Source organism: Protopterus annectens, chromosome 17.part0 (genome assembly GCF_019279795.1).
Source record: "Protopterus annectens isolate FY-2018-M chromosome 17.part0, PAN1.0, whole genome shotgun sequence".
NCBI classification, from domain to species: domain Eukaryota; kingdom Metazoa; phylum Chordata; order Ceratodontiformes; family Protopteridae; genus Protopterus; species Protopterus annectens.
In genome coordinates, this window is record NC_056751.1 from 787,231,728 (window position 1) to 787,244,953 (window position 13,226).

Genomic DNA, 13,226 nt, shown 5'->3' on the forward strand with positions numbered 1-13,226 from the left:
AGATAAAAGCTTATTCTTGTAATGTTTACTTACTTATTCTGTTTCTATAACATATAGGTGGTTCAGCTACAGAATAACTGTTTTATGCAACTATTACATAAACTATAGGAAATAAGTATGTCCAAAAATCTCAGGACATTTGCCATGTTTACAAATATTTTGCAGGACACAACTGCCCAAAGAGGGACTGTCCCTCGCAAAGTGGGACAGCTGGTAACCCTAACCTATGGCAGGTGTGTAATGTGACAGGTACAGACACAAACGTGCGGAGTACAGGAAACAGTATACACCAACAAGTACACAATGAAAGGTGTAGCTTGCCTGTCACTTTCCCTGTCAGATATATATATATATATATATATATATATATATATATATATATATATACACACATATATACATATATATATAATGCAGATAGAAAGGGTGATAGAGTGATATATGTTGATATATATGGATTCAACGATGTCTGCAAATATATATAGATAGGTCAACGACATTCATAACACCTTGGAGGTACAAAGAAATAGGATACCGCCAACTATGGAATGTGTAACATACCGACACGCATAACCACGAGGCTGAAAGACCGAAAGAACACAGTACTGGAACAGTACAACCGCGAGTAATAGTATGACGATATGAAGGGACATTTAGTTACCGCTGCCGGTGTTGCAGTCCTTGTAGGTACTGTGTCAACTGTGGTTGTGAGTGCTGTAGTCTGTGTATGTGTGTGTTGAGGGTGCTGTGTGTGTCTCCGTGTGACTGTAATGTGTGTGTGTCCACATCCTGTGTCTGTTAGTGCCAACTCAGAGGTAGATCATTACGGTAGGTGTAGGTATAGCTAGCCGTAGGCATATGGTTACCACCTATCCCACATTAGGAGGGGTAGCCCCTCCCTGGGCAGGTGTGTCCTGACATAAAACATTACAAAGGGCAACTGTCCGAGATTGTAGGACATTATTATGTCCCATATATTATGTAATAGTTGCATTAAATAGTTATGCCTGTATGTAAGAAACGTAAATGTTACATGCAATATGATAAGCAGCCAAAGTCCTACAACAATAAGTATGTATTGAGGATAAAAGTATGTGCTATCCTGTGTACTGACCATGGGTATGTGTCGGCCTGTAAACAGCAATGTGTGTCCCACAAGTGTCCCACAATGTCCATATGAAAAGGTGCCAACCCATGGCAAAGAGGTTCTGTCACCAACACAACTGCAATGACTGCAAATATCTGGGACAAAAATACACGGGATAGCTGTCATTTAGACATATCCCTTTACATATCGCTGCAATTCCAGAGGTATGGAAGTATCAACCTCACCTGCATACTATATAGAAACCAATTAACAATGGCCCAATGTAAAATCCCGTAAAATAAGTCTACTAACTGATAGCTCTTTAATTAGGGACGGAGCCCACACACATATATATGGAATATGTAGAAATGCAAGCCCCACAAACCTGTATATGCTACGTACACCCACTGACATCCCCCACACTAGATACTATAACAATACAGACTGTAATTACAGCACAAACATCCAGTCAGTCAATTACATCTGCAGAACCATCAACATACCTTGTGAGAGACACAATTAAAGGTGCCATGGAAAATTGTAGCCGTTGTATAATGGAACAAATGGCGATGTTACAGGTTTTGTTTGCAATAGTCCGTTATCAGACGGTTGGGATGACAGGTACACCCACATGTTGAACCACATACTCTAGCTGTCACATACAATCCACGGGGGACATGAATCCAAAGTATACTTGTCTCTACACATAGCAGTTGCAATTATACACAACAAAACACAATACTCCCTGAAGGTAGGGCAAATGGGCAACGCCCAAGTGGAGAATTCAATTATACCCCACTGTTGCCACGTAATTGGTGAATTGAGTAGCTGCACAGCTGATGTGCAAGTAATTAGTCACTCAGGAACACCAATTGGTGGCAGGAAACCCACATGTTACAGGTGTCTACGTATATAAGGATGACTTGCCAGACATTCAAACCGTATGCTCATACCATATACTTGTTTAAGCAGTGTAAGAAAGATAGAGACGAAAGTCCAGAACGATAACAAGGTATGTAGAACAGTCAGTATGTAAGTTTATGTATAGCATATTTTGTATTAATTATTTAGTGTATGTATAGCCTGGTTTGCATGAATTAAAAGTGTCCGCAATGCATAAAGTGGAAAAGGTATTTATGTAGTGATCTCTTGCTGAGCATACTAACGCTTGTAGAAACTGTGCGTCCAGCAGTGGGCCACAAGGTAAACATCACAGACACCACAAGGGATGCTACATGAGGGCTTTAAACAGAACAAGTCCATACAACCCGCTGTCAGTGGTAGGGTATTTCCAACAAGTACGTGCCATAGCAGGGGATAATATATGTTGATATACTGTCACAGTAGGCATGTGTATGGGCATATAACGACAATGACATTTCTAAGGGGGTCCCGCTGTGCAAGTATGCTCTGCATTATGGGATACTATGTAAAATATGTGTAATGTATAGTATTGTAGGTATATATGTCTGATATTCTACACAGCATAACAGGCATATCATGCATACCAAAGGTATCGTCTATTGGCATGTACAATAACAGGATACATATGGCTTGTAGGCATGGGACAGTGTAATAGCATGATAGCTAATCTAAATGGAAGGGCTACCAAGTAACCATGCACAAAGGACATGTAATAGCTTCACAGGTTCATAGTGGTGTACTATGCAGTCTGGCAAGTCTATGTGTAAGAACAACTACAGTGTTCACACCAGTGGCACCTCTCTAGGGTAGTGTCCTGTGAAAAGCAGAGCCATGTGTTACCTGCACCTCTGCACAGTACAGGCACTGCAGTGATCCCTGGCATACATGTGTCTCCCAACCACCAAGTGAGGTATCACATGAACAGTGCTACTGAGTGTCCCTGCATGATGTACATAGGACTCATGTTCCAAAGCATGGTGAGTGTCAGGTTTGGGAATGTAACCCTCAAGCACATCCCACTCATCGTTGCGTGTGTGCACATATCCATGAGCATGTTGCTCACAGTGGCTTTTGCTTATGTTGCGTATGTGGAGTATATCCATTAATATTGTTGTGGACATGGGCCCTGTCTGTTCAGCAGAGGTCACCCCTGAGTATGTAGTATGCAAATGGGTACAGATGTGGTGTCCGTAGTTCAGCCGCATACTTTAACTGTCAGAGCTCAATAAACATCATGGTGTGTTAATGTTGTGGTATGTAAAGCTGCAGCTGTTGTGTAAGGTACACCCTAAATGGGGTGGTGTACCCTTGAATGTGTGTAGAAGTCTGGAGTTCAGAGGTACAATTGGTGCCTATGTACCAGCTACACACCCAGTACAGATAAGTGTGGCCACGTAGAAGGATATCCACGCCACAGTGGCAATATGGTAACCACAGGAGTGGGTGTGACATACGTGTGTACTATGAACACATACAATATGACATGTATGTAGGGAGCTACCACCTATGTGATAGTCAGTGGGTGAATGGTGTAATGCAAAGGTGATGTTCATGCACCTTGTGTCATGCAGCTTGAGGCCATGATATTCATATCAGGTATCTGTCACAGTGATACCCGTATGGATGGAGTCAGTATCAGCTGGTGGATCAATCATGGCACTTTGTATGCAGGGGTTTGTAAAGCTAGGCAGGGAAAGTGCCTCTGTGCTAGCCTGTACCTCAGTGAAGCATATACTGAACATGAGGGGCCCTATGACTGAGGACTGTGGTATGCCAAATGTAACTGAAATGCAGTAGGTACTATGGTATGCTACCCTCATTGTGTGTGTCCTGTCCATGAGCCACATTGCATAACATCCTGAGACATAGGGTACGATGTGCAGGTGGATGTGTATGTTGTCAATACCAGAATGGGGAACAGTGCTGAACGGCAATGAGAGGACAATGTAGGATGTGTGGACCCCCGTACCGTCATCAACTTCCCTGGTAACTGTATGAAAGGAGTCTGCCAGGTGTAGGGGCCATGCTCTGGCCCTAACAATTCCAACCCGGGTGGCATCAAAGGACCAGAGCCCAACAATGTCTCTGTGAATGATGTCCATGATGATGTGCCCCATAGCCATGCAGAACAGTCCAGTCAGGTGTGTAGGACTATAGTCCCACTTGTGCATTGTGGCACCACCTGTGTAGAGTGTGATAACTGTTGCTGTGTGCCATTCAGGGGCCACAATGTCTGATACAAGGCTATTATTGAATATGGTGACCTAGTGGGGAGACATGTCGTTCAGAGGTTTGTGGACATCACAGCCTGGGACTTTGGAAGGTGACATGGGGCCAGTGTCCCAGGACATATAGAGTGCAGGTTAGTACTGTGTAGGTGTGACTGCAGGGACACCGCAATGTTCCTGCATGGATTGTGGCCCTGTAGTGAGTGAGAGGGTGTAATGCTAACATTGAATCCATCTGCCAGCATGTTGCCAACATCACCTGGGTCTGTAATGTTCCTGAGTGACAGTTGTATGTGAGAGCAGATGTGGGTATTGCCATTGACTACTGACATACCACCATAATGCCTTGTGGTGCACCCCGGAATTTGTCACAGTAATGTTTACGTAGCTAGTCTTGGAGTATGTGATGAGGGATCCCATGGCCCTACTGAGACTGACCAGTGAGCTACCCCACCTATGGGATTGTACACCACTGTGCAACAGCCTCCACCTGTTGTTGTAAATTATGTCCATGGAACCTGACCACCAGAGTGGCATCTGTTATCTGGTGTGTACCATCATGGCTCTGTGTGGAATAGCATGATCCACGCAGTCGTGTACATGCTAATGAAGTGCACTGGGGTATGTTTCAGCGTTTGTATGTGCATTGTCCATCTGCATGGGTGTCATGACGTTAACTACCACTGTCATAAGACGTCTGTAGTAGGTGTTGTAGTACTCATGTACTGTGTATGCCATGAAGGGTGTGGTGCCAGGATGTGGCTAACAAGGATGATTAGCATATGTTTGGAATCCACCAATGAGGGGATAACCCCAGGTGCGGAACACCAGTCACATGTTGGTAGCATTCATGTCAAGGATAATGGTGGTCTTGGAGGTGGTGTGTATGGGTTGAACCAGTTGAGTGGAGGTTATGACTCATGGCTGTGTTGGTACATGAGTGACTATCCCAGTTAAGTGTGGGGGTAGTGTCAGTCACACATCAGTAGTAGCTGTCTGATCCCTACTGTCCAGTACACCAACAAATGAGGTCTGGTAACCGTGGGGTACGTTGTTGAATCTGTAGCTTGTCACAATGTGTATAGCAGTTCTGGACACAGTTAGTTGCACGTGGAGCACCTCTGATGCATTGTGCTAAGTAACTAGCCAGGATGTGTGTACAACATAGTGGGGTATGGGAACACCTCAGCCGTGAGTGTGCCGGTCCAGGTATGTGCCTGAAAGGTATGGTCTGTCTATAACCTGTCATTGCAGGTGTGCTCTGCAGGGCCTAGAGGCAGGTCCCAGTCACTGCAGAGATATTGAAGTGGTGCATTATAAGGTGTGCCTTGCCTGCGTGCGTCACAGACGAAGATGCAAGCATTGTGTCACATGACCCCATGTCTTGCTTGCCAGTTAACATTCTGCCGGTGACTGTTATTGGAAACTGTGCAAGACAGGCAGTATAGAAGCAGCAAGAGCCTTACATGTGATCTGTACTCCCAGGGCTGACAGGTGCAGGTCATCTGTGCCAAAGCATTGTGTTTGACCAGGTCAGTCAAAGCGGACAGATACCAGATGCCTGTGGAATGACAGCAGAAGCATAGGCAACTGTTGAAGTGACACACTCAGTCGTTGTACAGTGGTATTGGGTCCAGATGAATGCATAATGCTCCCCAGGGCTTGGCGCACACCTTCAGGGCTATAAGACTGGTGAGCTATTGCATGTCCCTGCACATGTAGTCTGTGAAGTGGCATCTCAGGGCAGTCACACTAACATGGAGAATGACAGTCACATCATACCTGATGAGATGTGGCATGGGTGCATAGGTTATGTTGCAGAACCAGTTACCCGGCAGCAAGATGTAAGCGACTATCACCTTGTGTAGCCTGCTGTGTGGAACTGCAGTGTGACTGGCTACAGAGTCACCTATGACTGGTGTGTTGTGTATGTTATAACACCCTATTGGCTGTATGTGATGGGCACACATGAGTCTGTCGGCTATAAGTTGGTGATGTTGTGTTCCATGATGGGGGCTGCCTCTGGTGCCTACACAGAGTATGGAGAGGTACTGCACAAGTTGTCCTCGTATGTGTGGCTTGTGGTGGAGATCATGTTGAGACTATGTGATGAGTTGGGTCTGTTGCGAATGTTACACATCCCCACATGACTGTCAGGTGCAGTCAGGGCTGGTGACAGCATTACCCCCCAGCAGGGCTGCATAAGTGTATCCCCCACAGGCTGTAGTGTCGTATGTTGGGAGGTGAGCATTGAATGTGTACATGAGACAATTGCTCTATTGCCACATGTATGACATATCCATCATATAGACAGGCAATAGCACTGGTACGTGACAGTTGGACATGCCTGTATATACAACCATGTCTCACAGGATATGTGAGTTACGTGTGTACAACAGCTGTTGTACCGTAAGCAAGCTGGAAATTTGAGGACAGCCAGTGTACCTGTGGGAAATGGTGTGGAATGGGTGTTATATTAATCAGTAGTTCATGACATGCTCACAAGTTCTGAACAAGTGCTTAGCATGAACATACAATACAGATAGGGTGTTGGATAATATCAACCCACAAGTGGTGACGACAGTCATAATGGGTGGCACCGCACTATAACCCTGCTGAGTATGGTCTGCATGTCCATGAATCATTATCAATGTAGATGTTAGCAGTACAGATGTACAAGACAGTACGGATGTTTGATTACAAATACCTTTGTATGTCACAGGAGTGTTCTACCAGTGGCCTGTTGACAGACTCACAACTACAAAAGGTGCCAGAGTGACATGTGCATATCACACCAGTGCCAGCTACAGTAAAACATGCAAATGTGTTGTACTCCACCCTCATTGTAGCCCATACCACACAGACAAATGTTAGGCATCTGTGTATGTAAGGATGTGAATGGCCATGACCTATGAGCAATAGCTGTGTCAGTGTTGTGAACAACATACAGAATGGGCTGTGTGGGTGAGGTGTGTGACATAATGTGCACATTCTGATGGATGATATCAGCATTGTCATCGCTAGGTGAACATCCCTGTAACCATTAACTACCACCTAGGCTGTGGTCAACATTATGGACACTGTGTAAGGGATGGTGCTGTGCAGTACACCTCCCTGACTTGGTGACATCTCCAGGCCCCTTAGGTAGTCATACGAGGTGCCCATGTCATGATAGAGTGCCATCCATGAGCACGGAGATCATTGGACAAGCATATACAGCACTGGGGTGACCAATATTGGATCACATATCACCTTTAAGGGTTAATGGCCATGCGTGGATGGGCGATACCAGCCTTCACAATCCTCACCTCTACTATGCAGCATGCTGTCTACCTTGCATAAAGACATTTGCTACACCATGATGATGAACATGCTACATGTCCATATCCTGATCTGAAAGACATATGTCATGGACAGCCACCGTCCTAATACTAGGATCGCCACATGCTGGACAGATCCCTGTGCCATACATGTGACATACTCCCGCCATACCATGCAACCCTGTCCATCAAAGCTGCACATGTCATCCCAGTCATACATGGTGTGATGATCGCATGGTAGATGTAGTATCAACTGTCTGAATCAGTAATGTAGCACTGATGCATCTCACGGTGGCATAATGGCTGTCAGTTACAGCTAGGCAACCTTGCCCGCACATGATATGGTTGATAACCATCCCTGCGAATGACGTCCGACTAGCCATTGTCCCATGTCTATCACATGTGCAACACAGGCGATCCATGGCAGGATGTTGAACAGCTGTACAGTGCTATGTAGATGTATATGGCAAAACACATGCATGTACAGGTTTCCATGTGTATGTGTGCATTGTCACTGCTCAAGTCCATTAAGGCTGTGTCTGTGTTGATATGTGACATATACACAGCATCAAGGTCAACAGCATTACCATGGACACATCCAGGCATGTGCAGATAGGTAAGGACACCAGTGCAGGCAAACAGACATGCCCACATCAAGACAGCGTTCACATGGAGTATGAACACTATAATGAGGTGACACACATATATGGTGATGATATCCAATCCATAACGGGTGTTACATGTGTGTGACACAAACATGTCAGTTGTGTCAGTGTCATGATGATTTGCAAAGATAACTGTGCAGATGTACTAGATGTCATAGAAATGTATGTGCAGCAGTATCTCTGTACATCTCTGAAACTGTGACCTGTCACCATCATTATGTCTTACAGATAATGCCTCGTACATGCCTTCCAGCGTACAGCCGCCAGGAGGATGATGTCCTCATCCCGTACCTCCATGAGAACTACGAGGTGTTGTTCAGCCATGTGCCACAGCATGCCCAGCAGCGGGATGACCTGTGGCAGGATCTTTGCAGGAGAGTGAATGATGTGGGTGGCCATAACTGCACCTACCAGCAGGTGCACAGACACTGCATGGACCTGATACGACATGCAAAACAGCGTGCCACTGCAATCGCCAGGGAACAAGGTGGAACAGGTGGTGGGCCACCAACCCAGCCCCCACTCACACACACTGAGGAATTACTGGCCAGTCTGGGGACACCCTCAGAACAGCATCCACAAACACTAGCTGCCATTGTGGAGGTGGGTGTCTCCCAACCAATGAACCTGGAGTTTCCTGGTAAGTCAGTACTGCACATATGGCTACTATATCCCATTTATGTGCATGTGTCACTGTACATTATGTAATTTAACAACATATGCATGGTATGTGGACACACATGCTGCATACTACAGTATGCTACCCTGTGTATGCACACATGTGCATACTATATGCTATTGTACAGGCGAATGTGTTAACATGCACAGTGCACCCTATGGCTGTCATACAGTCATGGATAATGTTCATACTGCTGTGTCACCCCTATACAGGTACCTCTGGTGTGCCGCACAGACATGAGTCCATTGCAGGTGAGACTGTCATCAGTATCAGGCATGTAAAAGCATAGATCTATTTGCCATGTGGCCAGTTAACACTTGTACACTTGATGTTCGTTCCATTCACGATATGCATGTCGGGGCACCCATCATTCACACAGGCCACCCATGTGCAATATATACAAAAGAAATTATACACCGACATGAAACCAGAGTATTTGTCATCGCTACATGTGTGGCCAGCTGTGCATACAATGCTGGAGGTGTTCTACAATGGAGGCATATGTGCTATACATTGGAACAACACTTGTGGTACGCAAACAGTACCACACAGTGAGCTGTGATATGGGCAGCCCACAGGAGTCACCATTGTGTTATATGCCCCTGCAATGGATGCACACATTGTGATGTGCCATCTGTCATGTCCCAGACATGTAGTGCATTGGCTGCAATAATGTCACACTATCCCATAACCCATACCCCACATACAACCTGTTGTCTGCATAGCCCTGTGGATGGTGACATATCTGACATCTATGGGTGTATGTCATATGGGACAACACAGACATGTGTGACAGACGGCCATCACACACATTTGTCCAACACATGTGCACACATGGCCATGAGGGATGGCCAGAGATATGTAGCCACACAGTAGATGTGATGTGTATACACCATGTTTCACATTGTCCACATATGGTGCAATTATAGCCTTAGTTGACCGATTATACAGTTGATGTGGTACACTGGACATCCTAAAAGCCTGTGCACAGCCAGTGGAGGTGCCACTGACGTCTACCATATAAGATGTGTTGAACATCACGCCTGTGTCATAGCATGACAGTAGTCACCTCTACAGCTTCCACAGACATTGACACCACATCAGGCCACAGATGCTGTACATTTCCCTTGCTGCTGTAGGACATCACAATTAGCTGTGCACCTCGTGTGTGTGGTACAGCAATGTCATGTTGGACATGGTGAATTGACAAGTCCACTATGTGTGGACATGGTTGCCAGGCAGCTAAGACTCTGTAGTTGTTGTGCAGGGGTGTCATCTGTAGGTCCTCCAGTGACCTGTCACATGACACAGCATGGTTTGCAGTGTATACACCTCAGCATCGTGGGTCACAATCCACAGTTATGTCATGGGTATGCATGAGTTATGGCTATGCAATGTGTACATATTATGCACTGTATAGCAATATAGATGCCTCATGATGCCATGCAATGGCACAGTGTCTGTAATTCACAATGTAGAGCAATGTAGATGGCTCACACTACCCTTCCATGCACATGCACATTCGCTAAACATGCATTCTATCTGTAGGGCATACAGACAACACCGCAATGTGATGGCCATTACGACGATGTACATGTCAGGACACCATTGTGTCAGACATGTATGCATGTTAATGCACACGTCAACAGATTACATGTCAAGGTCACGTAAGCCATGTGTACTGTTATCCTGTTCTGGTCCACATGGTGTATCACGAGGATGCATGCATACTACCATGATTGTGTGAACTGCATGGCTATTGATATGACACCTGCTTGCTGTATTGTGCACCCCAAGGGGTATGCTTACTAACACTATTAATGTCTGAGCTGCATGCCGTCTGTGGTACCACAGGCATGCTGCATGCCGTCTGTCAAATCACATGCATGGTGTGTGTGTGTGTGTGTGTGTGTGTGTGTGTGTGTGTGTGTGTGTGTGTGTGTGTGTGTGTGTGTGTGTGTGTGTGTGTGTGTGTGTGTGTGTGTGTGTGTGTGTATGTGTGTGTGTCTGTGTGTGTGTGTGTGTGTGTGTGTGTGTGTGTGTGTGTGTGTGTGTGTGTGTGTGTGTGTGTGTGTGTGTGTGTGTGTGTGTGTGTGTGTGTCTGTGTCTCTATGTGTGTCTGTGTCTGTGTGTGTGTGTGTGTGTGTGTGTGTGTGTGTGTGTGTGTGTGTGTGTGTGTGTGTGTCTGTGTGTGTGTGTCTATTGTAATTTAGAGTCTTTGTTTGCATTCACAGGTGATGTAGGTGCGTTACCCTCCTGCGGTCCATCTGATGTTAGTGTCCCCACAGATACTAGCAGTGATTAACATATGCATGAGGTACAGGCAGGGTTGTCAGGGGCTGAATCTGTGCCAATGATTGCCATCCCAGCTATGTCCCCTCTTCCCCGCACACAGTTCTGCTGCCAACACATACCGCATCACCGGTGGCCATAGAGGAAGGACAGTCAGCGTCTGTTAGCATGGAATAGGAACATGTGGTGGCTACAGAAGGTGTGTCTCCACACCATGGTGTCAGTGTAATGTCTGCAGATGTGCCACACAGGCATGTGGCCGGTGCTGCTCGTAGGAGGACCTCTGGCAGACATGCACCTGCAGGACAGAGCGCAGCAGCTGGTATCACCAGACGCATGTTCCAGACTGTAATGGCGGCACAGGCACGTGCTGAATGGCAGAACAGAGAAGGGCAGAGGCTGCAGAGGGCTGCTATCCGTACCCTAAATGACAACACCCAGGCATTGGCAAATGCTCAACAGCAGATTGCTGATGTTCTGGACAGGCGATTGGGTGACATGGTCAGAATCCTTCACCGTGGCATGGCAATCCGCGAGCAGGAGCTGTCTGTGCTGGAACATCTGGTAGGAGTGAGGCGTAGGCCACATGGACATAGGCCAGCTACACCACCTAGTGCAGGTCGACGTGAGCATGCCACCTCACATGCCCACTCCCATAGTGCCGGTAGCAGTAGCAGTGCAGCTGGTGCTGCACTGTCCACACCAGGACACAGCAGGCCACGTGGACGTGGTCCTGGACGTTCCCAGCGGGACACGGTTCCAGTGGACATGTGTCATTGGACAGTAGCCAATCTGTACCTCCACCTGGTAGTGCCCGTGCAACCCCTGGCAGGCACAGGTCACATGGCCATGGCTGGACACAGTGAGCTGTACAACCTGGTCTGTACAATCTGGAGCTGTCAATAATACCCCTGTGTAGGCCTCACAAAAGGCAGAACTGTGTGCACACATACACGCACACAGCAAACACATCTGTAGGGCACCACAACACCCACGTGCATACTGAACAGACATGTCCAATCATATCACCAGCCCTTACCAACACACATGATGTCACCCATTGGTGCAGCCTATGCCCCTGGCACACATTATCACCCTGTGCATATGATGAAGCTTGTGCCACATCCCTGTCATCCACGCCATCAGTGCAGGGACATGCTCAAATGATCTGATGCACAGGGTGAACAGAATAGTGAGATGTGTATATTACATTAGTTGTGTACGACTAGTGAGGGAAGTGTATATTATGTTAGTTGTGTAAGAATGGTGAGAGAAGTGTATATTACATTAGTTGTGTACTGTTGACACGCACCAGACATACCATGTAGTACAGGTGTAGCATGCATTGTTATATGTGCACCACCATGTAGTACAGGTGTAGCATGCATTGTTATATGTTCACAGTATGTGTCTCGGTAACAACAGTAACAGCATGTTGGTAATGATGCCCTGGTTCCCTCCTTATGGTCTACTTTCATGTGCCTACAGGTAGCAGTGTTTGCAGTCTCCCATGTGTAACTGTGGAGTACTCACAGGCATGTATGGCAATCTCAGCATGCTATATGTAGCCTCAACCGGACAGCTGGAAAGTCTAACATACCACAGATGTCCACACATATACTGATCCAGCAGCCTGTGTGCAGTTTAATAGGCTACAGTGGCTAGAGCTGTGACATCCATACCAGGTCACATCATAGGTATGTTGACATGGTGCAGGGGTTGTACATAGCGGTCTGGACAATGATAATGTTAAAGGCCACTTGATAGCATGAAGCCTCACTGTGTAGCAGTAATACCCTGTCACAGTACAGGAACATGCCCACACTCACGGGGTCAACACTACAACGCACACCCCATAGTGTTGAGGTGAGGACACTTGCCTATGTGGTCATCACCCTCACAGTACTGTGTACCCACATGACTTGACACAGAGAAGGGACATGTACAGGTAGCCAGTATGGCTGAGACCGATGGCATCAACAGGGTAGTAGACTGCATCACCATGAGAGGTTGGGATCCTGTGTGTTCTGT